At 41.4% G+C, this 25290-nt stretch overlaps 1 protein-coding gene and 1 long non-coding RNA gene across 2 annotated transcripts in view; one reads left to right on the top strand and one right to left on the bottom strand.

Annotated features, from left to right (window-relative positions):
- Window positions 1-25290, top strand: part of SPATA17 (spermatogenesis associated 17) — a 330558-nt gene that overhangs the window by 220959 nt on the left and 84309 nt on the right. The window lies entirely within an intron of this gene.
- The window catches only part of LOC141257422 (uncharacterized), a 56907-nt gene continuing 49713 nt past the window's right edge, over window positions 18097-25290 (bottom strand). The window contains exons 2-3 of the long non-coding RNA XR_012318067.1: window positions 18788-19120; window positions 18097-18256 (exon numbers count right to left, since the gene is read on the bottom strand). This is a non-coding gene — a long non-coding RNA (uncharacterized lncRNA). The remainder of the gene's footprint in view (window positions 18257-18787; window positions 19121-25290) is intronic.

Here is a 25290-nt window from a genome sequence, read left to right as displayed (position 1 = left end):
AATACTAGTAGTTTTTAGACAGAATATTTAAAAAAAAATGTCACAGATAATATCAATTTCAAAACACCAATTTTTTTTTTTAGCGTTGTCATTTAGGAAGAAAGAGACATGAGAAAATGTTTGACGTTATTGTTATTTATCATTCATTTGCTATATTTGTTTTAAGTCTTTTTGTGCCTTTTTTTAATATATTATGCTTTTCTTTTAACCTTTTCGTAGTTACTTATTATTTGATTTGTCTGTTCATTTATGTGACTTTTATGATATTTTTGTTTTTCAAAAATATCCCTTAAGTCAGAATCTACTTTATCTAGTTTTGTGTCCACGCTTGTCTGTGAACTGTTTTTAGTCGTTTTTATTTATTTTTTTGTCCGTTTGCAGTCTATGTTTAATAGTGACAGCGGGGAATAATCATAAGGAAGGTCAGCACATCTTTACAAGAGGTTATTTTTTAGCTACTCGATCATTGTATGTGCCACATGCCTGCCGCCTCCTTAAACCTCTTACTGCTCCCGTGCCCATGATGCAGTGAAAGTCATTGTATAAGTGGTGATTATGGCACATTCATATCTTACCACACAGATTGGGAACGTGACCTCAGCAGCTCGCCTGGCCTTTCCTACCCCTGAGACAAAGAAAATCACAAGTTTCTCCCAAACCTCAAACTTATGATTAATAATGTTTCCAGCCAAGTCATCGGGGAATATGGTCGAGCTTCATTGCCAACCACACTAAGAATATTTCATTCACATCCACTATTTTTAGTAGGTACACTGATTACAGGGAAAAATTTATTATAAAAATGAGATATGACAAGAAATTTGCTCTTCAAAAGGTCAATTAAACATTGCAGAAAATTAGAAGTTTGCCTATAGTTACATACAGTAGATACAGTCATATGAAAAAGTTTGGGCACCCCTATTAATCTTAAGCTTAATGTTTTATAAAAATTGGTGTTTTTGCAACAGCTATTTCAGTTTGATATATGTAATAACTGTTGGACACAGTAATGTTTCTGCCTTGAAATGAGGTTTATTGTACTAACAGAAAATGTGCAATCTGCATTCAAACAAAATTTGAAAGGTGCATAAGTATGGGCACCCTTATCATTTTCTTGTTTTAAATACTCCTACCTACTTTTTACTGACTTACTAAAGCACTTTTTTTGGTTTTGTAACCTCATGGAGCTTTGAACTTTATAGCCAGGTGTATGCAATCATGAGAAAAGCTACTTAAAGTGGCCACTTGCAAGTTGTTCTCCTGTTTGAATCTCCTCTGAAGAGTGGCATCATGTGCTCCTCAAAACAACTGTCAAATGATCTGAAAACAAAGATTATTCAACATAGTTGTTCAGGGGAAGCATACAAAAAGCTGTCTCAGAGATTTAACCTGTCAGTTTCCACTGTGAGGAACATAGTAAGGAAATGGAAGAACACAGGGACAGTTCTTGTTAAGGCCAGAAGTGGCAGGCCAAGAAAAACATCAGAAAGGCAGAGAAGAAGAATGGTGAGATCAGTCAAGGACAATCCTCAGACCACCTCCAGAGAGCTGCAGCATCAACTTGCTGCAGATGGTGTCATTGTGCATCGGTCAACTATACAAGGCACTTTGCACAAGGAGAAGCTGTATGGGAGAGTGATGCGAAAGAAGCCGTTTCTGCAAGCACGCCACAAACAGAGTTGGCTGAGGTATGCAAAAGCACATTTGGAGAAGCCAATTTCTTTTTGGAAGAAGGTCCTGTGGACTGATGAAATCAGGATTGAGTTATTTGGTCATACAAAAAGGCGTTATGCATGGTGGCAAAAAAACACAGCATTCCAAGAAAAACACTTGCTACCCACAGTAAAATTTGGTGGATGTTCCATCATGCTTTGGGGCTGTGTGGCCAATGCCAGCACCGGGAATCTTGTTAAAGTTGAGGGACGCATGGATTCCACTCAGTATCAGCAGATTCTTCACAATAATGTTCAAGAATCAGTGACAAAGTTGAAGTTACGCAGGGGATGGATCTTTCAGCAAGACAATGATCCAAAACACCGCTCCAAATCTACTCAGGCATTCATGCAGAGGAACAACTACAATGTTCTGGAATGGCCATCCCAGTCCCCAGACCTGAATATCATTGAACATCTGTGGGATCATTTGAAGAGGGCTGTCCATGCTCGGCGACCATCAAACTTAACTGAACTGGAATTGTTTTGTAAAGAGGAATGGTCAAAAATACCTTCATCCAGGATCCAGGAACTCATTAAAAGCTACAGGAAGCGACTAGAGGCTGTTATTTTTGCAAAAGGAGGATCTACTAACTATTAATGTCACTTTTCTGGTGAGGTGCCCATACTTATGCACCTGTCAAATTTTGTTTGAATGCAGATTGCACATTTTCTGTTAGTACAATGAACCTCATTTCAAGGCAGAAACATTACTGTATCCAAAAGTTATTACATATATCAAACTGAAATAGCTGTTGCAAAAACACCAATTTTTATAGAACATTAAGCTTAAGATTAATAGGGGTGCCCAAACTTTTTCATATGACTGTATATAAAATTGCACATCTTAAGAAAAGAACTGTAACTCTGTACTTATTGAAATTATGCAAAAAAAATATAATTAAAAAATATACAATATATATATATAAATATATATATATATATATATACACACATATATACTGTATGTATCTATATGTAGATGTATAGGAAAAAAGAGACAAAAAGCAGCGCTAGCAAGCCACAAAAAATAAGTATGAGGGTGCAAAGTCCTCCAGGCATGTACCAAACCTTTTATGTAGAATTGAAAAAAATGAAGACCACACTCCTTCTTGGGGAATAGTTGTTGCTGATTTATTAGCCCACAAGGGCTCCAGGCAATGTTTCGGCTCTAGGTGTGAGCCTTTCTCCTCACACCTAGGAGAAAGGCTCACAGCTAGAGCCGAAACGTTGCCTGGAGCCCTTGTGGGCTAATACATCACCAACAAATATTCCCCAAGAAGGAGTGCGGTCTTCATTTTTTTAAATTCTATACATAGATATATATAGATATGTATCTATATAGATATATGAAGATATGTATTTATTTAGAAATGTATCTATATATTTATATATTGTGTATTTTTTAAATTATATATTTTTTGCATAATTTAATAAGTACAGAGTTACAGTTCTTTATTCATAGCTTTTTTTAAGATGTAACTAACAAATAAAGTTGTGCTCTGTATTGCTATAACATGTAAACATGAAATATATGAATTTTGAATTTCATTACTGCTCTAGAAAATAGGAAAAAATGAAGATACTTAGCACATATCTTGGCCAGTTCGTGAATGCCCAGCAACCACGACAAGGCGACCTTCATTTGCTGGGAACCTATCCTAATGTGAATCCTCTCCTAGACTGAAGCCTACATTTATATGGGTAGGTAGGATCCTGCTGTAAAAACAAAGATACTTAGCCCATAATTTGGCCAATTCATGCATACCCAGTAAGGAGACCTAGGATAGGTTGCCTTGCCGTGGTTGCTGGGCATGTATGAATTGGCCAAATTATGTGCTAAGTATCATTGTTTTTTCCTATTTTCTAGAGCAGTAATGCAATTCAAAATTCATATATTTCATGTTTGCATACGATAGCGCTACAGAGTGCTACTTTATTTGTTAGTTGTGAACAGAGATGGCTACACTTCGTATGCACCTGTACACACCAGTTTTCTGTTTGGAAGTGACGGTCAGTCTTGATATTTTTTTAAGCTGTCTCATTTCTTTTTTTTAAAGTGACTGTTTAAATCGTTTGATTTTAGATCCATTCATAAAATGCATACAAGTCTGTAAAAGAGAAATAATGGCCCAGATTCATCGTTTAGGTTTTTTTTTATTCGTTTTTCTTTTTTTTTTTGTCTTGCTTTATTTATTGGCGTTTTTTTTTACGCTAAATTCTTTAAAGTGGCGTACATGGTGGATGAATTTTGTGCAAAGTTTACTTCTGTCATTATTCTTCATTGCGACTTTTTTTGCAGTGCAAAAAGTTGCAAGTTTCGCAACAATTGCACCAAAACATGTAGAAAATCACTCGGGGAGGGAATGGAGTACATTTACCAAAAAAATTGTGACTTTTTAAAAAGTTGCAAATGATGAACCAGGTGAAAATATCTGGAAACCCTAAACAGGCAAAAAAAATAGAAAGATGAATATGGCTCAAACAACAAAAAAAAACACGCAAAACTCTATAACAAACAATAATGAGTTGGCCCAATGTGTATATATTTTTTTCCCCTCCTGTATACAGTAGATAATATAAAGCGGCATGGTGTGTACATTATGGCAGCTGCAATGAGTGGGAGTTAATGGAGAAAAATGTGTCAATAAACTAATATTACATCCACGAAAAACAGTGCTATCCCACCCCCGAGGAACCACCCCGAGGAGACCTCAGAGTGACATGGGAGCCTCATACAGGGCCTTATCTGTACAGTATGTATAGAATTTATTGTTGCAATCCTGCTATATAAGGGACTGCTTCTTATATTTCCTTTTTGTTTCAGTTTTAAAGGAAATATATAATTATAAAATCATCTATTGTTTAAATCAGGTTTTTTTGTTTTAAATGTTTGTTTTTTTCATCTCACAAGTGTATTACAAAAATAAAAATCTTGCATTTTTAATACTGGGCACTAGGCTTATTTTACACTTCCTGTTTTTTTTACATAAAGTTTTTCAGCAACCTCATTATCATTACAGGCAGGTAATACCTTTATATACAGTAGATAATGCAGGATCCACCATTCACAATAGGTGATGTCACAGCTCACCTCCTCCTCCTCCTGTACAATGACTGATAGCACCTCTATATACAGTAGATAACACAGGATCCACCATTCACAATAGGTGATGTCACAGCTCACCTCCTCCTCCTTCTGTACAATGACTGATAATACCTCTATATACAGTAGATAACACAGGATCCACCATTCACAATAGGTGATGTCACAGCTCACCTCCTCCTCCAGTACAATGACTGATAACACCTCTATATACAGTAGATAACACAGGCTCCACCAATCACAATAGGTGATGTCACAGCTCACCTCCTCCTGTACAATAACTAATAACACCCCTATATACAGTAGATAACACAGGATCCAGAATTCACAATAGGTGATGTCACAGCTAACCTCCTCCATCTCCTGTACAATGACTGATAACACTTCTATATACAGTAGATAACACAGGACCCACCATTCACAATAGGTGATGTCACAGCTCACCTCCTCCTTCTCCTGTACAATGACTGATAACACCTCTATATAAAGTAGATAACACAGAATCCACCATTCACAATAGGTGATGTCACAGCTCACCTCCTCCTCCTCCTGTACAATGACTGATAACACCTCTATTTACAATAGATAACACAGGATCCACCATTCACAATATGTGATGTCACAGCTCACCTCCTCCCCCTCCTGTACAATGACTGATAACACCTCTATATACAGTAGATAACACAGGATCCACCATTCACAATAGGTGATGTCACAGCTCACCTCTTCCTCCTGTACAATGACTGATAACACCTCTATTTACAATAGATAACACAGGATCCACCATTCACAATAGGTGATGTCACAGCTCACCTCCTACTCCTCCTGTACAATGACTGATAACACCTCTATATAAAGTCGATAACACAGAATCCACCATTCACAATAGGTGATGTCACAGCTCACCTCCTCCTCCTCCTGTACAATGACTGATAACACCTCTATATACAGCAGATAACACAGGATCCACCATTCACAATAGGTGATGTCACAGCTCACCTCCTCCCCCTCCTGTACAATGACTGATAACACCTCTATATAAAGTAGATAACACAGAATCCACCATTCACAATAGGTGATGTCACAGCTCACCTCCTCCTCCTCCTGTACAATGACTGATAACACCTCTATATAAAGTAGATAACACAGAATCCACCATTCACAATAGGTGATGTCACAGCTCACATGTCTGATTTTTTTCCTCGGTAGTTTGCGGAAAATATTGGTGACATTTCCAATTTCAATCCGTGGGTCAGCTCAAAATGGGCAATGTAAGTCTATGGGTCTGTGAAGAAATCAGACTGCACTTAGATGATATCAGAGTGCAGTCTGATTTTCTTGCACTGTCAGAAAGGAGAAGGTGGAGAAACTTTTTTTTTTCTTTCCACGTAAGAAAAATGACAGTCTGATCAAAATAATCGGTCTGTTTTCCTCATACATGGAAAACACTGACGTCTGAATGAGCCCTAAGGCTGTTTTTGGTTAGTGCTTGATCTAACGCTCTGTAAAATATCTGTCTATTTCTCTAATTTCTCTCATATCTATCTATCATATATTATCTATCTATCTATCTATCCATTTATATATCTGTCTATTATCTATTCAATAAGAAAAGCAGACAGCACTCCAAGAATTGTTGAAAAAAGTGGGGACTTTATTAGTCCATCAGATGTGGCAATGTTTCTGCTGAGTACAGCCTTTCTACTCAGCCGAAACATTGCCACATCTGATGGACTAATAAAGTCCCCACTTTTTTCAACAATTCTTGGAGTGCTGTCTGCTTTTCTTATTGAATATATAGTATGACAATGGGATCATTGTCTGGGAGGCCTTGCGCCCATATATGCATGACTGGTGCTGTTCCATTTTCTTAACAAACATATATCTATCTATCTATCTATCTATCTATCTATCTATCTATCCTATATCTATCTATCTATTATCTATCTATCTATCTATTATCTATCTATCTATCTATCCTATATCTATCTATTATCTATCTATTATCTATCTTTCTATCTATCTATCTATCTATCATCTATCTATCTATCTATCCTATATCTATCTATCTATTATCTATCTATTATCTATCTATTATCTATCTTTCTATCTATCTATCTATCTATCTGTCTATCTAGTGCTGCTGCGCTTTCTTTTTATATATCTTATGCAGTTTCTGCAGCTTGCACCTGTTCACATTAGGATGTGCTGGTCAGTTCTTTTTACATATTACTATAGGAGGTGGTAACTGCCTCCTGTCTGACCTTGCACTCCCCCCATTTAACCAGCAGGTGATGTATATTCTATTCTATCAGCCCATTTAAATTGTAGGTGTTTTAGCCCACCAGTGACATGTTCTGTCCAGAGTTATAGGCTTGTAGCCCAAGAGAGGCATGTAGGCAGAGTAGTACCCATCTGACGGGAGGTCACCTTGCAGCGGTTGATGGGCACACATGAATTGGCCAATTTATCCGCTAAGAACCTCCGTTTTTTGTAAGTAAAGCTCATTGAGTAATAACACAGTTTAAATCAAATGTTTTTATTGTCTTTATGTATCTTGGCCATAATGGAGTGCTGCTGTGCTTTCTTTTTATCTATCTATTTATCTATCTATCTATCATCTATCTATCTACAGGCGCTTCTCAATAAATTAGAATATCATCAAAAAGTTAATTTATTTCAGTTCTTCAATACAAAAAGTGAAACACATATATTCTATAGAGTCATTACAAACAGAGTAATCTATTTCCAGTGTTTATTTCTGTTAATGTTGATGATTATGGCTTACAGCCAATGAAAGCACAAAAGTCATTATCTCAGTAAATTAGAATAATTAACAAAAAACAACTGCAAAGGCTTCCTACGTGTTTAAAAAGGTCCCTTAGTCTGTTTCAGTAGGCTCCACAATCATGGGGAAGACTGCTGACTTGACAGATGTCCAGAAGGCAGTCATTGACACACTCCACAAGGAGGGTAAGCCACAAAAGGTCATTGCTAAAGAAGCTGGCTGTTCACAGAGTGCTGTATCCAAGCATATCAATGGAAAATTGAGTGGAAGGAAAAAGTGTGGTAGAAAAAGGTGCACAAGCAACCGGGATAACCGCAGCCTTGAAAGAATTGTTAAGAAAAGGCCATTAAAAAATTTGGGGCAGATTGACAAGGAGTGGACTGCTGCTGGAGTCATTGCTTCAAGAGCCACCACACACAGACGTATCCAGGACAGGGCTACAAGTGTCACATTCCTTGTGTCAGGCCACTCATGACCAATAGTCAACGCCAGAAGCGTCTTACCTGGACCAAGGAGGAAAAGACCTGGACTGTTCTCAGTGGTCCAAGGTGTTGTTTTCAGATGAAAGTAAATTTTGCATTTCATTTGGAGATCAAGGTCCCAGAGTCTGGAGGAAGAGTGGAGAGGCCACAATCCAATCAGCTGGAGGTCTAGTGTGAAGTCTCCACAATCAGCGATGGTTTGGGGAGCCATGTCATCTGCTGGTGTAGGTCCACTGTGTTTTATCAAGACCAAAGTCAGCGCAGCCGTCTACCAGGACATTTTAGAGCACTTCATGCTTCTCTCTGCTGACAAGCTTTTGGGAGATGGAAATGTCATTCTCCAGCAGGTCTTGGCCCCTGTCCACACGGCCAAAAGTACCAATACCTGATTTACACACAACAATATCACTGTGCTTGATTGGCAGCAAACTCGCCTGACCTTAACACCATAGAGTATCTATTAGGCTGTGTGCCCACGATGCGTATTTCATGCGTTTTTGGTGCGGAAATTTCCGCAGCGTAAACGCATGATAAACGCATGGTAAGCCTTCTGCCATGGTCCCCTATGCAATTCCGCACTTTCAATGCCCATTCTGCGGATTTTTCTGCAGCGTTTATGCTGCGCTCAAAAATCTGCAGCATGTCCATTAATTTTGCGGAAATGCGGCGTTTTCGCCGCCATTGACTTGCATTAGAACGCACTAATTCCGCAAGACTGCATTTGTACTTGCGTTATTGGCGCGTTCTAATGTGCGGATGATACCCGAGTGTGGAGAAGATGAGACTCTCCTCCACACCCAGGTACCATTAAAAGCTGTAAAAACAAGAATAAAATAAAAAATAAAGATATATTCACCTTCCGACGGCCCCCGGTCTTCTTCCCTCTGCTTGCGTGCAAGACTGAAGGACCTGCGGTGACGTCACAGTCATGTGACCGCAGGCCCTTCATCGCAGTGTCTCGCGATATCCCGGCAGCCAGGAACGAGCCAGGAACGAACGCGGCAGCACACGCCGGGGCATTGGAGGGTAAGTATAGCTTTATTTTTTTATTTTTTACGGTCACACTGTATAAATCCATGCCGGTTGCATGGATTTATATAGTGTGACCAAGTTGTCAAGCACTTTCCAAGTGATGCTAAAATCGCCTGGAAAGCGCTTGTCAATCCGCATGTATTACGCAGGAAAAACGCATGTACAATCTGCATGCGTTTTTTCTGCCAGGGAGATGCAGAAATGATGCAGAAATTTTTTGCTTCATTTCTGCATCGTGGGCACATAGCCTTATAGAGAATCTATGGGGTATTGTCAAGAGGAAGATGAGAGACACCAGACCCAACAATGCAGACGAGCTGAAGGCGGCTATCAAAGCAACCTGGGCTTCCATCTATCTATCTATCTATCTATCTGTCTATCTATCCATCAATTTATCTATCAGCCACAACAAGGCAACCATTCTCTGGTAGGACCCTAACCCTCTACCGGTTTAGGATCCTACAAATTTAAAGGGCAGATATGATCCAATGCTAATTAAAAATATCTCTAGACTGATGGGAGAATTTCAGCCAACTAAGGAGACGGTCATCACCTCCAAATATATACAATAGTGAAATAAAGACTGACCAGCACATCCTAACAAAATGAAGCAAACGTGAACAGGTGCAAGCTGCTCTGATTGCAATATGTACTAACCAAAGAATATAAAATGAAGGCTCTTAGTGCACAAATTGGCCAATTCGAGTGAGCCCATTAGCCACAACAAGGTGACTTTACTCTGATGGGACCCTAACCTGATGTTCATGGCTGAGAAAAACTCTAAGTTTGAAGAAGTCACCCACACGTAGGTGAATAGATACAGTAGATGATAGATAGATAGATAGATAGATAGATAGATAGATAGATAGATAGATAGGAGATAGATAAATAGGTGGATGGATAGACTAATTTATTAGGCTGTAGAGGGATAGGAATCTTTTGTGCTTTACATACTATTGATGTATTTGTTCCTTTTTGGCTTCCCCACTCTTTCCATCCCTACAGTAGATTCCTCGTGTGACGTCACTTCTGTCCTCTGCGCAGTTTTTGCTCAGAGATTGTGGTATATTTAGTGTATTACATAGTAAGCAGTATACAGGGAGGTGCGAGCGTCGGTGCCGGAGCCGGATATATTGGGAGCGAGCCAGATATGAAAATAGAATACAGGACACAGTGTTCTCTGAAGCTTCCTGATATAGATTCAGTCCTGACAGAGAAGACCTCCGGAGCAGCGCTCACCCCTCATCCATTGCACTGACAGCTAAGCACAATACTTTATTCACGGCTCTTTTCAGGTCAAACTTTCCCTTCATGTAAAGGAACACATTCACCACTGCAGCTTGAACTAGAAAAGGGGTTGTCCTGGGATGCTTGTTCATGGGGGGCATGATCATCCTTCCACAAATCGCAAGATTTTTTATATATACAGTGGGTACGGAAAGTATTCAGACCCCTTTAAATTTTTCACTGTTTGTTTCATTGCAGCCATTTGGTAAATTCTAAAAAGTTCATTTTTTTTCTTATTAAAGTACACTCTGCACCCTATCTTGACTGAAAAAAACAGACATGTAGAAATTTTTGCAAGTTTATTAAAAAAGAAAAACTGAAATATCACATGGTCATAAGTATTCAGACCCTTTGCTCAGACACTCATATTTAAGTCACATGCTGTCCATTTCCTTGTGATCCTCCTTGAGATGGTTCTACTCCTTCTTTGGAGTCCAGCTGTGTTTAATTAAACTGATAGGACTTGATTTGGAAAGGCACACACCTGTCTATATAAGACCTCACAGCTCACAGTGCATGTCAGACCAAATGAGACTCATGAGCTCAAAGGAACTGCCCAAGGAGCTCAGAGACAGAATTGTGGCAAGGCACAGATCTGGCCAAGGTTACAAAAGAATTTCTGCATTACTCAAGGTTCCTAAGAGCACAGTGGCCTCCATAATCCTTAAATGGAAGAAGTTTGGGACCACCAGAAGTCTTCCTTGACCTGGCTATCCAGCCAAACTGAGCAATCGTCGGAGAAGAGCCTTGGTGAGAGAGGTAAAGAAGAACCCCGAGATCACTGTGGCTGAGCTCCAGAGATGCAGTAGGGAGATGAGAGAAAGTTCCACAAAGTCAACTATCACTGCAGCCCTCCACCAGTCGGGTCTTTATGGCAGAGTGGCCCGACGGAAGCCTCTCCTCAGTGCAAGACATATAAAAGACTGCATAGAGTTTGCTCAAAAACACAGGAAGGACTCCCAAACTATGAGAAATAAGATTCTCTGGTCTGATATGATGAAGATAGAACTTTTTGGTGATAATTCTAAGCAATAAGTGTGAAGAAAACCAGGCACTGCTCATCACCTGCCCAATACAATCCCAACAGTGAAATATCGTGGTGGCAGCATCATGCTATGGTTTTTTTTTTCAGCTCCACGGACAGGACGACTGGTTGCAATTGATGGAAACATGAATGCGGCCAAGTACAAAGATATCCTGGATGAAAACCTCTTCCAGAGTGCTTTGGACCTCAGACTTGGCCGAAGGTTCACCTTCCAATAAGACAATGACCCTAAGCACACAGCTAAAATAAAAAAAGGAGTGACTTCAGAACAACTCTGGGGCCATTCTTGACTGGCTCAACCAGAGACCTGACCTAAAGCCAATTGAGCATCTCTGGAAATACCTGAAAATGGCTGTCCACCAACGTTCACCACCCAACCTGACGGAACTGGAAAGGATCTGCAAGGAAGAATGGCAGAGGATCCCCAAATCCAGGTGTGAAAAACTTGTTGCATCATTCCCAAGAAGACTCATGGCTGTACTAGCTCAAAAGGTGCTTCTACTCAATACTGAGCAGAGGGTCTGAATACTTATGACCATGTGATATTTCAGTTTTTCTTTTTTAATAAATTTGTAAAAATTTCTACATTTCTGTTTTTTTTCAGTCAAGATGGGGTGCAGAGTGTACTTTAATGAGAAAAAAAAATTACTTTTTAGAATTTACCAAAGGGCTGCAATGAAACAGAGTGAAAAATTTAAAGGGGTCTGAATACTTTCCGTACCCACTGTATATGTGTTGGAGAAGAATGCACCCCATGAACAAGGGTGTTCCCTAACCTTCATAAGAGCCCCTTCACATCACTCTGGGCTTTTGTGCATGCTGCCGTGTGATTGTTTTTTCCCCATAAGGTTATGACCCAGATTGCATTCTTGATCTTTTCCACTTGTCTACTACCTGCCCTGATTTCTGTCCTTTCTCTGCCCATGACGAAACTTTGCCTGCCTTGACCCTTGCTCCATCTTTCCACCACTCCTGCCTTTGCCTTCTACCGTCACCTGGAATCTTTGGGTCACCTGCAGCCATTTCAAACGTAGATCCCTCCTAGGGTAGGGAAAGGTTCACCCACCTTTGCGGGGGGTTTGTGCTTAAGAACACAATCCCTTAGGCTATGTGCACACAGAGGTTTTTTTTTCCTCTCCAAAATTTTCTTCAAAAACTGCTTAAAAAACTCTTGAAAAACTTTTCTAATTCCTTTCTATGGGAAATCCACGTTGTTTTTCATTTGAGGAATTTCTTAACTCTTTTTTTCTTGAAGATGTTTTGAAAAATACCTAGTGGGAAAAAAAATGCTTGCCACTTCTTCGAAGCAGATCCTGAGGGAATCCGCTCCATACTAGGCACGGTCCAATAAAAAGGTTGCAAATAAGCAATAGCGTAACTTCAAGCTCATGGGCCCCAATGCAACAGCTCCCCAATTATTGCAAGTCTTTAAAGCAATGATCTTTTTATATGGGCAAAAGGAACTCTTTGGGCCCTCTAGGCTGTATGGCCCAGGTGCGATTGCAACCCCATGCACCTATTGTAATTACGCCCCTGCAAATAAGAGTACGTTCACACAGAGGTTTTTTTTTTTAAGCCGCTGCTCTCCAAAATCTTCCTCAAAAAACTGTTGGAAAATTTTTACAATTCATTTCTATGGGGAAATCTATTTTGCTGTAAATATAAAATTTTTTATTTATTTTTTTCCCAAAGAGGTTTTGAAAATCCGCCTGGTGATAAAAAGAAAGCGCGTGAAACTTCTTTGCAGTGGATTGTGAAGGGAAACGCTCCAAACTAGACACTGTCCAATCAAAAAAAAAAAGCTTCAGGAAAAAAACTCTGCAGGAAAAGCAAAATTCCTGAAGCGGTTTCTACTTGAAAAACGTATAGTTTTTGACCGCCTTAAAAAATTCAGTGTTTACAGAGCCTTAGACTCCATTCCCTGCTTTAGCCATAAGTCAGAATAATTAGTGGTTAAGTAAGTGGGTCAACATCTTAAGTTGGCCATCAACACATGCTGTGCTTTGGAGGTTTTACAGTATGTGCATATGCCGTCTTGCGCACTTTTTCAGGCAGGTTCCAGGCGGAATCCGCATGAAGAACACACCGTGTGCACATACCCTAAGTGCAATCATGTATTGTATGGTCTCTTATATATATCTGGACACATGTACTACTATATTTCACCTGTAGTGGTCGCTGCAGTAATTTCCATTCGGTCCGTATTTAAAGAGTGGGTTGTCCACATGTTGAGCAAGTACAACCCCTTTACACCTTTTGCCCAAAACTCTCCCCGGTTATACCTGAAATAGAGTTGCACCTACACAATTGCACTTCCCCATCAGAGAACTGTTGTTAAAGAGAATACTTCTGATGAGTATGTTATGGCTATTTAGGCTATTCCCCACAATATTATTATAGGTTCTAGTACTATATCTGAAGCCTCTGCTTTGTGTTTGTGGGTGTCATTATACTTCCTGCCACCAGGAGTCTCGGTAAACAATAAACGCTAATGCGCTGAAGTGTCCGACCTCCTTATAAGAGGGGAGCGGCTCCTTTAAGCTGTACTTAAGCGTTGGCACTTCTCAGCTCGTCAGCATTTCACTGTTGCTGTTGGCCGAGGGCTGTGAGACATAAATCACTTTGGCAATAATAAAAGATTGTTTTTTGGTGGAAAGCCAGCAGAAGACAGACTGAGGATGTTACGAGGGAGAGAAGCGAGCTACAATTTCCCTCATGTCCAGAACGGGGCGATGCTACTGGTGTGTTTGTAACTTGTGTTCCACATCGATAAATTACACTTTTCTACGTGTCATCTTGCTCGGCTCAGAATAAGGACGCTGTCGATACCCTGTAAGAAAGTCTTTGGCAGTCTCCTGACCTGGGCTAGATCATTTCTCCTGGTGCTGATGCCCATTTGTACTGACAAATAAGAAACCCAATGTTGGACATTGACAAAGCGCACGGGGAAAGTTTTCTGGCATAAGTCAACTATTCTTTTGTAAGCCATACTTGCCCAAAAATGTGCAACTTTTTGACAATTTTGCACTTCCCTTTCCATTTACAAAATGAGTTGGCGGGGCCAAACAGAACTGACAGGTTTAAGGCCCTCATACATATTATACTACCATCAGCCGAACCTGCCTACATTGGTGGGCTTAACTGACAGTCTAATGTGTGTATTGGGGCTTCCCTGTAAGGATCCAACATGTCTGATTTTGGATTGTCGAACGTTGGCCGACAGTCTAATGCATATGGGTGTATCCCGTTAAAGATTCATCATGACCAATTTTGGACTGTCGAACTTTGGCTGACAGTCTAGTGTGTATGAGGGCCTTCTGGTAAGGATCCCAAATGTCCGATTTTGGATTGTCGAACCTTGCCGACAGTCTAATTGTTACGGATCCGGGTGGTGAAACCTCTGTGCTGCAGTGCAAGGAGGGACCAGAGGGGCGTAACTAGGTATCAACTCGGACTGACCAGGGTCGCACTGCGGCTCAATCGACTCCGTGAACCAGGGAAGGACCGAGCAGAGGGACCAGGTGCTACTCTGGGCCAGTCCTTGTATGAGAGCAGGTGACTCCCATGGGTCAGAAGGCAGGGACTGACCGGTATAGCAGATGAGCACGGCAGGCAGGCTGATGGGTGATCCGGGAAGACGGACTAGCAGACACCACAGTTAACTGGCAGAAGCCTCCAGGTAGGCTGGCTGGTAGGCACTGCTGGTAACTGGTACGTTCTCCGTGTAGGCAGGGAAGCCTGGCCCATAGACAGACTGGTGGGTTAGGACCGTAGGCAGACCGTCTTGCTGGAGAGTGTACTTGGCAGGCGGACACAGGTAGACAGGCTGGCAGACTGGACTGGTAGGCTCGCGGACTGGACTGGTAGTCAGGCTGGCGGACTGGACTGGTAGTCTGGCTGGCGGACTGGACTGGTAGTGAGGCTAGCAGCGGGACCTGAGGGCTGAAGCAGAGTTTAGAACACAGAGCTACAACCTTGCACGGGCACCTCCATTTTGGAGGAGGTGCCTTTTATATGAGAGGTCCTCCGGCCATTGGCCGGGGACTCCTTAGGACGGCGCACGCGGCCCCTTTAAGAGGGAGGGAGCGCGCTCGCGCCCTAAGCACAGTGCTCGGGAAGCTGCGCACGCCGGCAGCAGAAGCAGGTGGGCCGGAGGACGCCGGGCCCGGAGCGCGGTGGTAAGGGGGACGGCGTCTCTGCCTGTCAGGGGGCAGAGACGCCGATGCTACACTAATGTATATGGGGGCTTCTTGTTAAGGATCCAACATGTCCCATTTTGGATTGTTGAACATTGGCTGACAGTCCAATGTCTATGGGGGCCTCCTGATAAGGATACGGTATGTCCAATGTTAGTTTCTTGAACATTGGCCGATAGGCAAATATGTATTGGGGCTTCCCGATAAGGATCCAACATGTCCTATTTTGGACTGTCGAACGTTGGCTGACAGTCTAGTGTGTACAGGGGCCTCCCTGTTGAACGTTGACTGACAGTCTGTCTATGGGGGCTTCCCTAGAAGAATCCAGCATGTCCAAGTTTGGATTGTTGAACTTTGACTGATAGTCTAATGTATGGAGGCCTAACTATAAAGATCCAACTTGTCTGTATGTAGAGGCCTCCCGATAAGGATCCGGCATATCCGATTCTGCATTGTCGAACGTTGACTGATAGTCTAATGTATGGATGCCTAACTATAAAGATCCAACTTGTCCGATTTTGGATTGTTGAACGTTGGACAACATTCTAATGTGCATGGGGTCTTCCCGATACGCATTCAACATGTCCGATTTTGGACTGTTGAACCTTTTGTTCTCAGCGAGTTAAGCCACCGCCATAGCTGTCTGTCAGCAGTTCTCTCAGAGGTCACAGGAGCACCCGGCACAGTGAGGAGTCGGAAGAGATAGCCGACAGCTCCACCATCGTTTGGCCGACAACCATCTATTGGGGGCCTCATAGTCTCATACTGTAGCTTTCAAGTTATGGAAAAAGTGTAGCTAAGCCACATTTTACAGTTTGTTTGTGCTTGGAACCTGTCTGGAGTTACTTCTGTCTAAGCCATGAAAGGCTGAGTTGGCACTAAATCTGTAAATAAATGTTCCCCAATGTTGGTTGGGTAGCATGCTGCGTCAGACTTACCCTTTGGATGTTAGAGAAATGCCCAAGAGTTCAGGAAACCAGATCACTTCACCCATGGTCCAGCTCCTTTCCATGTAAATACTTCTGCTTGTCCATTGCTTTATGGAAAGCTTAGAAGAGGAGGCTCCTATGACTAGGATTCTTATTATCCAGGAAATTTACTAATTTTTGTAATATAGAACAGCGTATTAGTAGTATAATACAAAGGTTTACAGGAAAATAAAGTATAATGTTTCCACAGGGTTTTTAGTTTACAATCGAAGCCTATTAGTTATTTATCCTACTGTATATGCATACGGAGTGATATTCTGCAGCATTCCATCAGAGGTGTCAGGAGATCCTGTCTAGGTATAACCCCATCAGAATTCTCTTTAAGGAGTATATCCAACATTTAAAGTTCTTACTTATCCAAAGACTAGGTGATAACATTTGGATCAGTGTGGGTCTGACTGCGGTGACCCCAACTTAACCCAAGAACAAGGCTCTGAAATGTTCCGTCAGAACGGTGGTGGATGCGCATGCATGGTACCCACAGAGAATGAATGGAGTGGTGCCATGCATGCAAGGCTGAGACTTCATTCTGATGGGGTGTTGAAGAACCCCGTTCTTGTGATTGGTTGGGGTCCCAGTGGTTGTCTCCTCTAACAATCAGCTGTAACCTGTAGGGAAACCTGGCAGCAAGTTTCCTTACAGCACCACCACAGGCAAAATCATTGTTTTCCGAGCTTCTCTATGCTGATTTATGACCACAGACCACATCGAAGTTGAGCTGAATTTTGTGGTCTTAAATCACCCGAGGGAAGCCCAGAAAAAGACATAAGAAGAGTTGCAAGCTCTCTGCAAGGAAATATGCATACACCGTCTTTTAGATGCTGGGGCAACCACCGAATTTTAACAGGGGAAGCTACTTCATGAAAAACATCGGTGGCAGGTGTCAATTTCCTGAAGCTGCTTCACTGGTGGTCTTACCTTCATACTTGAGGCAGCTCTGCCGCCAGCACATCTTACTCTATACTTTCAAGCCTAAAAAGTGGGCAACGTCCCAGCGGATGCCACCCGAAGGATGAACATGATACTTCTTTAAACCCTTCTCTCTGGGTTTCCGAACCCTGAAGCAGTTAAAAGAAGTGACATAAGACGGCTCATGTGCCCAGCAATGTCGTTTTGACATTGCTGTGCATTATATTCATTTTTGGGGGCACTTTCGTTGCACGTTCTCAGGTGGATTTTGGACCGCGTACACACATAGCCTTAGAAGGTTCTCACTGGTAGTTTTTAAGACAAAACAAAAAGACTGCAACAGGCAAACTGTGAAAATTTTTTAATGAAACCCAAAAATGTCTTTTAGCTCAAACAAAATAAATGCGTTTAAATAAAAAAAAAATGATCGCCAAATATGTCTATGTCCTTTAGCACATAATAAAAGTGGGTTTCTCCAACTGGTCAATCCTTCTAAATTAGTACTATGGCTTTCACTAGGTCATGTAAATCCCCCCCCCCCCATAATTGGTTGTGTTTGATTATCCAAGAAAAGAAGTAAATCGGGAAAAGCAGTCAGGAAAGTTATATCACCGTAGAGATGTTGGACGTAAGGCAACTCCATTGGTTTTTGCCAAGACATTAGCTAAATCTTTTGGGTAGATCTCAGACGTATTGTAGATGCTCGTTTTCTGCCAAAAGAAAACATCCCAGCAGTTTATCTTCACGTTAACAGTGTTCCGGCACAATTATAAGCGAGGAGGCTGAGAAATGATCACGTTTCCCTATAGTTCTCAGCAAGAGTAATTGAATACTGAATACGGCACTAAACGCTGGACCCTGACACTTTGTTAACACTCTGACTATCGTCTAACAGCAGGGCAATTATTTGCTGAGTGGGATTTTTATAAATCCCTTGGCAGTGCTATGCCCTGATAATTATGATGAAGTGCAATGGTCAGTGTTGATTCAGCAGTCCCCGGCCTCACAAATATTTCATTCACGGCTCTCCTTCATGCCTTTACTTTTATGGTGATCACTCTACCTAGTTGCACTTTAAACTGTTGGATAAATGGAAGAAATCTTTTATGCTATCTATCAGTGAGGCTGCCAAGAAGAAGTAAATTATATCCTAAAAATAAGATGCCACCACAAGAAAAACATGTTCGGCTAAGCCGTTACATTTACGAAGTTGTGTGCTAGAAAGGAGATGCGAGTCTCACCGGAGAGGTAGATCCTTGCACCACAATGGCTTTGGCATTGGATAAACTTAGATCCTCCCATCTTCACCTTAGAAGTTTCCCACTTTGATTCCAAGATTGTGCAGTAGTAGTAGTAGTTACCGGATAGCTGCCGATGCAGTGGAATGAATTCAGAAGCAAAATCGGGAATGAAAGTCAATAATAAAAAAACAATGCGCAGTTTGTCAAAGCAGAAGAAAAGTAACCGGGAGTCAACAAGCCAAGGAATACCCAGGAATTTGTACTACAAGAACCATGGGAAAGAACCAGAGGGTGCAGGATGACGGCATAAATCCAAGAGTGAATCCAAGGTGTCTGCAATGAGGAATGAAAACAGGGTAAGTATTCAATCACTATTTCACAGGAAATGGTCTATGACCAGGTCACTATAAAAATCCAACAAAATGTTGGAACTATGAGATACAATCAGAGTCCATATGACACATTAGGCCAGGATCTACGCTATAAGCTTAAAGAGGTTGTCCACTACTTTAACCCTGATGACCTATCCTTACGATAGGTCATCAATGTTGTGGTGGTGGTGCAACACCTGGCACCACCACAGATCAGTTGTACTTAGTGCCGGAAGTGCTCAGTTATGGAGCTGCTCCACCTACTAATAGTGGCCATGGCCAGGTACTACACATTTGCCCTCTATTCAAATCAATAGCAGGCGGATGTGCAGTAACTGGCCGCGGCCACTATCAGCTCATGGCCAGCAGACCCTCATTTAGTGATTATTTGTACAGATGGGTTGGTCTCTACTAAATGCTGCTGAAATGTAATAAATAGAGGATCCCCCATAAGGGGACCTCCATGATCAAGACTAGATTTTTCTGTGAATGCCTTTCAGTTCTTTTATATGCTGTGTGTTTTGGTAGCTTCTTTGAGTTGATCACCCCTCTTGAATGTTCACTCAAGGTTTGGACCATAAAAAGTTAAACAACTTAATAATCCTATCTATTTTTCTATTCTGCTCCACTTTTGTGAACCCAATGAGAAAGAACACATGTAAACTGTCAGGGAACTCTGAGTGTAGTAGCCTGGCAGCACATAAAAGGGCTTCCATGGACAGGCTTTGATCTAGCCACTCCGTCTAGCAGATCCCAGGGGTTGCTCTTGCCTTCACCCTTTAAACACTATACAGAGATCTGGAATTACACAGGGACCCCTGGGTTTCATCCACGGTGTGGCTGCTGGATGGTGGAGCCGGCTTATATAAGATGATCATAAAGCCAAGTCAATACTAGGAGGTCAGGAAAAGAATTGTCAAGCAGCAAAGTAGGCAAAGCACGGACTGAAGTCAGAAACAGGAATCAGACTAGCAGTGGCAGAACAAAATCAGTTAACCAGTGTAAGATAACTGGCAACTAAAAGTAGGAAGCCAGGGATTTAAATAGCATGAGCCCTGCCCAAGGCTCACAGAAGGGAGTTAATTACAGGAACAGCTTCAGGAGTTAATGCTCAAGCCCTATGCCTGGACAGCACCACTAGTCTCAGTGTCTCAGTGCCTAGGCACAGTCATCCAGGATCGCCTGTGATGATGGCACAGCACCTGGCGACAGAAGCCGAGGAAGTGAGCACAGACATGGATGTAACATAACATAAGTGTGACGATACAGAGTAAAATCTTAATAAGCCAGACAATTAAATTTGGTAAGCCAAGAGAAATACTCTATTGTGTTTAAATTGACTTGTATATGTTTGTGTATTTCTAAAGGTCAGACCAGAATTTATATAACCTTGAATTCTGAATTTTATTCATTTGGAAACAATCATGTTTACTATACTAATGACAAATTGTACTAAGTAAGCAGAAAGTTTATTTACAATAGCCCCTGTGACACCAACTATGTAAATAGATTATCTCACACAATGATAGCTGGGCCATGTGAGTAATGCTGCCCCTTCCCCCAACCTGTGACTGATGACCATACGCAGATGTAAATATAAACAGGGATGTCTGTAGTGCTGCAGAGAGAATCAAGGAGAAGCAGAAGGAACATGTGTTTTTTGAGACAGAATGAGACTTGGGACAGAGAATCAAGGAACATCAGAAAGACCTTAGAAGGAGAATGGGAGACATCCTTCAGGAAAATAGATGGATTGCATGGCATCCAAAGAGACACAGATTTGAATTCTATATGATTCTAGCCTAAAGGTACCGGCCCTGACTGGAAAGATTCAGATCTGCTCCATTAACTATCAGAGAGACATGGATACACTTTGGGGAGTCCAGGAGAGGATGAAAAAGTCACCTAGCTCCATGGATATGTTGTTTTGGGGTTGCTAAGAGGGACCCACCGGTCTCTTAGAGCCCATGGAGACATTTGGAGTTGCCAGGAAGGACTTACCGGTCTCCTGGCACCATGGAAACTCTCGGAGAGGCCAGATTTCGACCCTCGGGTCTCCTAGTCTTTTACCTCGATGTACTGCTAGCTTCCTAAGCTTGCCGCTACCTCCTCTCTGTGGGAGCCCACCAGAAGCGGGGGGCCAGTGGTTGAGGTAGTAGGCCCTGGAAGTCTCCAAAGTTACAGCTGTTCTATCCCAGGCGGGCGGAGTAGGAAGGGTGAGACTGTGTAATGTTGTTCCATCTTGGGTATTTGCTGGGACTGTTCTGTGTGTTTATTGTCTGCTTTGTGGTTCAGTAAAGTATTGCCACACTGTTTTACCCATACCCTGTGTTGTCTGAGTAGCGTTATGCCCACGGAAGACCCCGGGTCTTCACAATAAGCTTAAAGGGGTTATATGAGATTTAAAAATTGTCTACTTTTTCCCCGAATCAGTACCAATCTTGTCTTTGGGCAGTGTCTTGTGGTGCAGCATAACCCCATTCACTTTTGGGAAAAAAAAGTGATCTGATCACGTGACTTCCTATATTCTTTCATTATGAATGAGATAGGATTCATTTATTTGACAGCAAAACTTCTCCAAAACACCACCCTTTTATTCCACCCCTGATCTAGACCAGAATATTTTCCTCTTGTATGCTAACTTTTTTGGCTCTCAAGTCGAAAAGGAAGACCACCAGCAACCCGATGGCTTGATACTATCAAGATAATGGCAGGGAAGACCCTGGTGGACCTATCTAGGCTGGCATAAGATCGATTTTTCTACAGATCATTCATCCATCAAGTTACCATGGCTCGAGACCGAGCCAAAGTGGTCCATTCAGTGGACCACTCTTCTAGTAGACTAGAAATCTATCTTATCGTGTTTACTGTTTACTTTCACACTTTAGTCAGCCCTTGAGTTGCTCAGGTATTATTCAATTTCACACCTTGGCCAGCAAATGTTTACTTTACACACATCACTAATTTAATTAAACTGTACTAATATAACTGTCATTCTCAGGTGAGGAGACCGAGACATTATGGTTTAAACTTGAGAAAATCACCAAGATAAATGGGTTTCACATCCTGCTGTACATGCTTTTATTCACTAAAAACGCAGCAAATCTTGATACCTGCATTTTTGCACTTACTAATTGCTTTCTACGGGTGCAAAAATGCAGAAAGAAGTGACATGCTACAGTTTTCCAATTCAGTCAGGAAAAAAAAAACAGTATGTGCATGATATTTCAGAAATCTCATAGCTTTTGCTGGTACTTTAAAAATGAGCTTAAAATTTGCATTAAAAATGCAAAGTGTGAACGTGGCCTTAAACAACATTTCTGTCTGCAATACTTTGAATATTGCTTTGCATGTAGCTGCCTTACCAAGATTTTTTATATTTTTTTTAACGACAGGTACTGTTTCAGAACGAACCGATCTTGGCAGCGCTTGAGATATGCCTGAAATTAACACCAATTGATAAATTTAAAAAAAAAAAAAAAGATGACAGGGAAGCTTTATAGCATTCTCAGCATTGCTGTCTGAGGGGTCATCATTCCTTTTATGTCTTATTTCTTTATTCATGTGCTTAATTATAAAAAAAAAAAAAAATGGCGGGAGGAAAAGACAAAGAAGATAGATGGCCCGAAATGTAAAGTTATTGAAAATATTAATGTATGGCTAAGGACGACTGGATAACAAATGATACGTTTACCAGTACGCTCGACCTGGCGCAATTAATACCACAGGTCATGCATGGCTTTCCGTGATGGAAAATGCAGAGGAAAGGGATTCGAGAATAAGACAGAAATATATATATATATATATATATATATATATATCTAATGTGTAGCTCATTTTCTGACATGTCAGAATCATGGCCTTTAAAAAAAAGCAGTACTTTCACAGCTCATTTACCATATTCACTATAGGGCCAGCAGTCAACAGCAGGCCCCGATGCAGGAAGGTCAGCGAGAAGCTATTAGCAGGGGTTCCCTCCTGAGATTTCCTGCTACTTATTGAGCTTGAGGTTAGCATGACAGTACGCCGAATAACTGGGCTGGAGGTTTTTTAACAGTTAGCGAAGATTTCCCCATAGTGTTTGTCACTTCAGAAAATTGCAGGAGAAAATGAAGTCCCAGACAGCCCATCTCACTAGCAGGCCTCATAAGTTGTTTTAAAAGAAGAAGGATGTGTCGGGCCTGAAAAATATACCGCGATCCCACAGGATTACTGTCAAAGGAAAATAATAGAGATGACAGATACAGGGAAGTTCTCCGAGTACTTTCCAAAAAAAAAAAAAAAAAATTGCAAATATTAATGTAGTGGGTGCAAATTTTGGGAATTTATAAAATACAGTAAAAAAAAAATGTGTATTAATTTAAATTCTTTTTGTTTTTTTTCAAAATTTTGGAATAGATCAATTTTTAAAGGGGACTGTATAGGGTCCGGGAAATATTTCTTCCAAAAACAGCTCAGACCTAGTTGAAAGGAAAGTGTCATGTGAAAATGATTAGCTTTATATGCTGCATTTATTTTACAATAAAAATTAGATTTTTTTTTTCATCTTACTGTATTAAAAAAATAATAATAAAAAATTTTTTTTTAAGACTCTTACTTTCTGTTGGTGACATGGACATTTGCAGCAGTACACTAAGTTAGACCCTGCCATTTGTATATAAGCGTCATCTGAGCGTAATTTAATGTGGGTGGAGAAACGTTATTGTGAAGGAAGGGGGAAGAGGTGAGCTGTGACATCACATATTGCACATGGTGGCTCCTCTGTTTCCTGCTGTATATAGAGGTGTTATCGGTTTGTACAGGAGGAGGAGGTCAGCTGTGACATCACCTTTGATGAAACAGCTTCTTATCTTAATCAGCCAGATGTCTAGATTTGTTAAGCCTAGAGAAATACACTATTGTGTTTGTGTTGACTTGTGAATGTATGTGTATTTCTGTGGTTGATCAAGAAGGGCATACTATTATGTGTATAAACTTGAATGTTGATTTCTCTTCGTCTGGAAACAATAATGTTTGTTAATATGCTAATTGCATATACTAAAACCAGCTAGATGTTGATTTACAAGAGCCCCCTGCTATACCAACTATGTAAATTGATTAAATGCACAAACAATGAGACCTGAGACCTGTGGAATAATACCCTCCCTAATCCTTGACCTCTGGATGAGTACTTGAAAGGACAACTGTAACTATTTAAGGGATATATGCCTCTGTAGCAGAGAGAATTGAAAGAGAGAATAAAAGATCACTCAGACTCTTCAGGACATCAGCTTGGTAGCATAGCTCGATCCAGAGAGACACAGATTTGGATTCTACATGATTCCAGCCTAAGGGTATATGACCCTGACTGGAAGTATACAGATCTGCTCCATTGACCATCAGAGAACTCATGGATACATTTGGGGAGACCAGGTTGGGATGATGAAGTCACCTGGCCCCATGGATATGTTGTTTGGGGTTGCTAGGTGGGACCCTCCGGTCACCTGGAACCCATGGAGACATTCGGAGAAGCCAGATTGGCACCAGTGAGTGATCTGGCCCCATGGAAACTCTCGGAGAGGCCAGGGTTGGACCTTCGGGTCTCCTGGCTTTGTACCAAGATGGACTGTCAGCTTCCTAAGCTTGCGCTGCCTCCTCTCTGTGGGGGCCCGCCAAAAGCAGGGGGCCACCGGTTGAGGTAGTTGGCCCTGGAAGTACCAAAGTCGCAGCTGCTCTATTCCCAGGCATGCCAGTGGAAGGGTGAGGACTGTGTAATGTTGTTGGGTATTAGCTGGGACTGTTAAATATGTTTACTAGCTGTACTACCCGGCTCAGCCCAGGTTAATAACTGCTGTTAGCAAAATAGAATGTGTTAACAAAAATTTATTCTCCACACAAAAACCACAAAACAAATAGATAGAAAGTTCATTGGCTCTTGAGGAAGCAGTACTTGTTCTCTTGTCTGCAAGCCTCACTTCCCTCTCCTCAGAAAGTTCATTGGCCCTTGAGGAAGCCGCTCTTGCTTTCATGTCTGCAAGCCTCGCTTCCCTCTTCTCAGAAAGTTCATTGGCCCTTGAGGAAGCAGCTCTTGTTTTCATGTCTGCAAGCCTCGCTTCCCTCTTCTCAGAAAGTTCATTGGCTCTTGAGGAAGCA

The sequence above is a fragment of the Phyllobates terribilis genome, unplaced genomic scaffold (genome assembly GCF_046119375.1).
Source record: "Phyllobates terribilis strain yellow unplaced genomic scaffold, ASM4611937v1 Scaffold_3__8_contigs__length_932513732, whole genome shotgun sequence".
NCBI lineage: Eukaryota > Metazoa > Chordata > Amphibia > Anura > Dendrobatidae > Phyllobates > Phyllobates terribilis.
The sequence above is the reverse complement of the archived record's forward strand: the minus strand, read 5'-3'. Positions and strand labels throughout refer to the sequence as shown.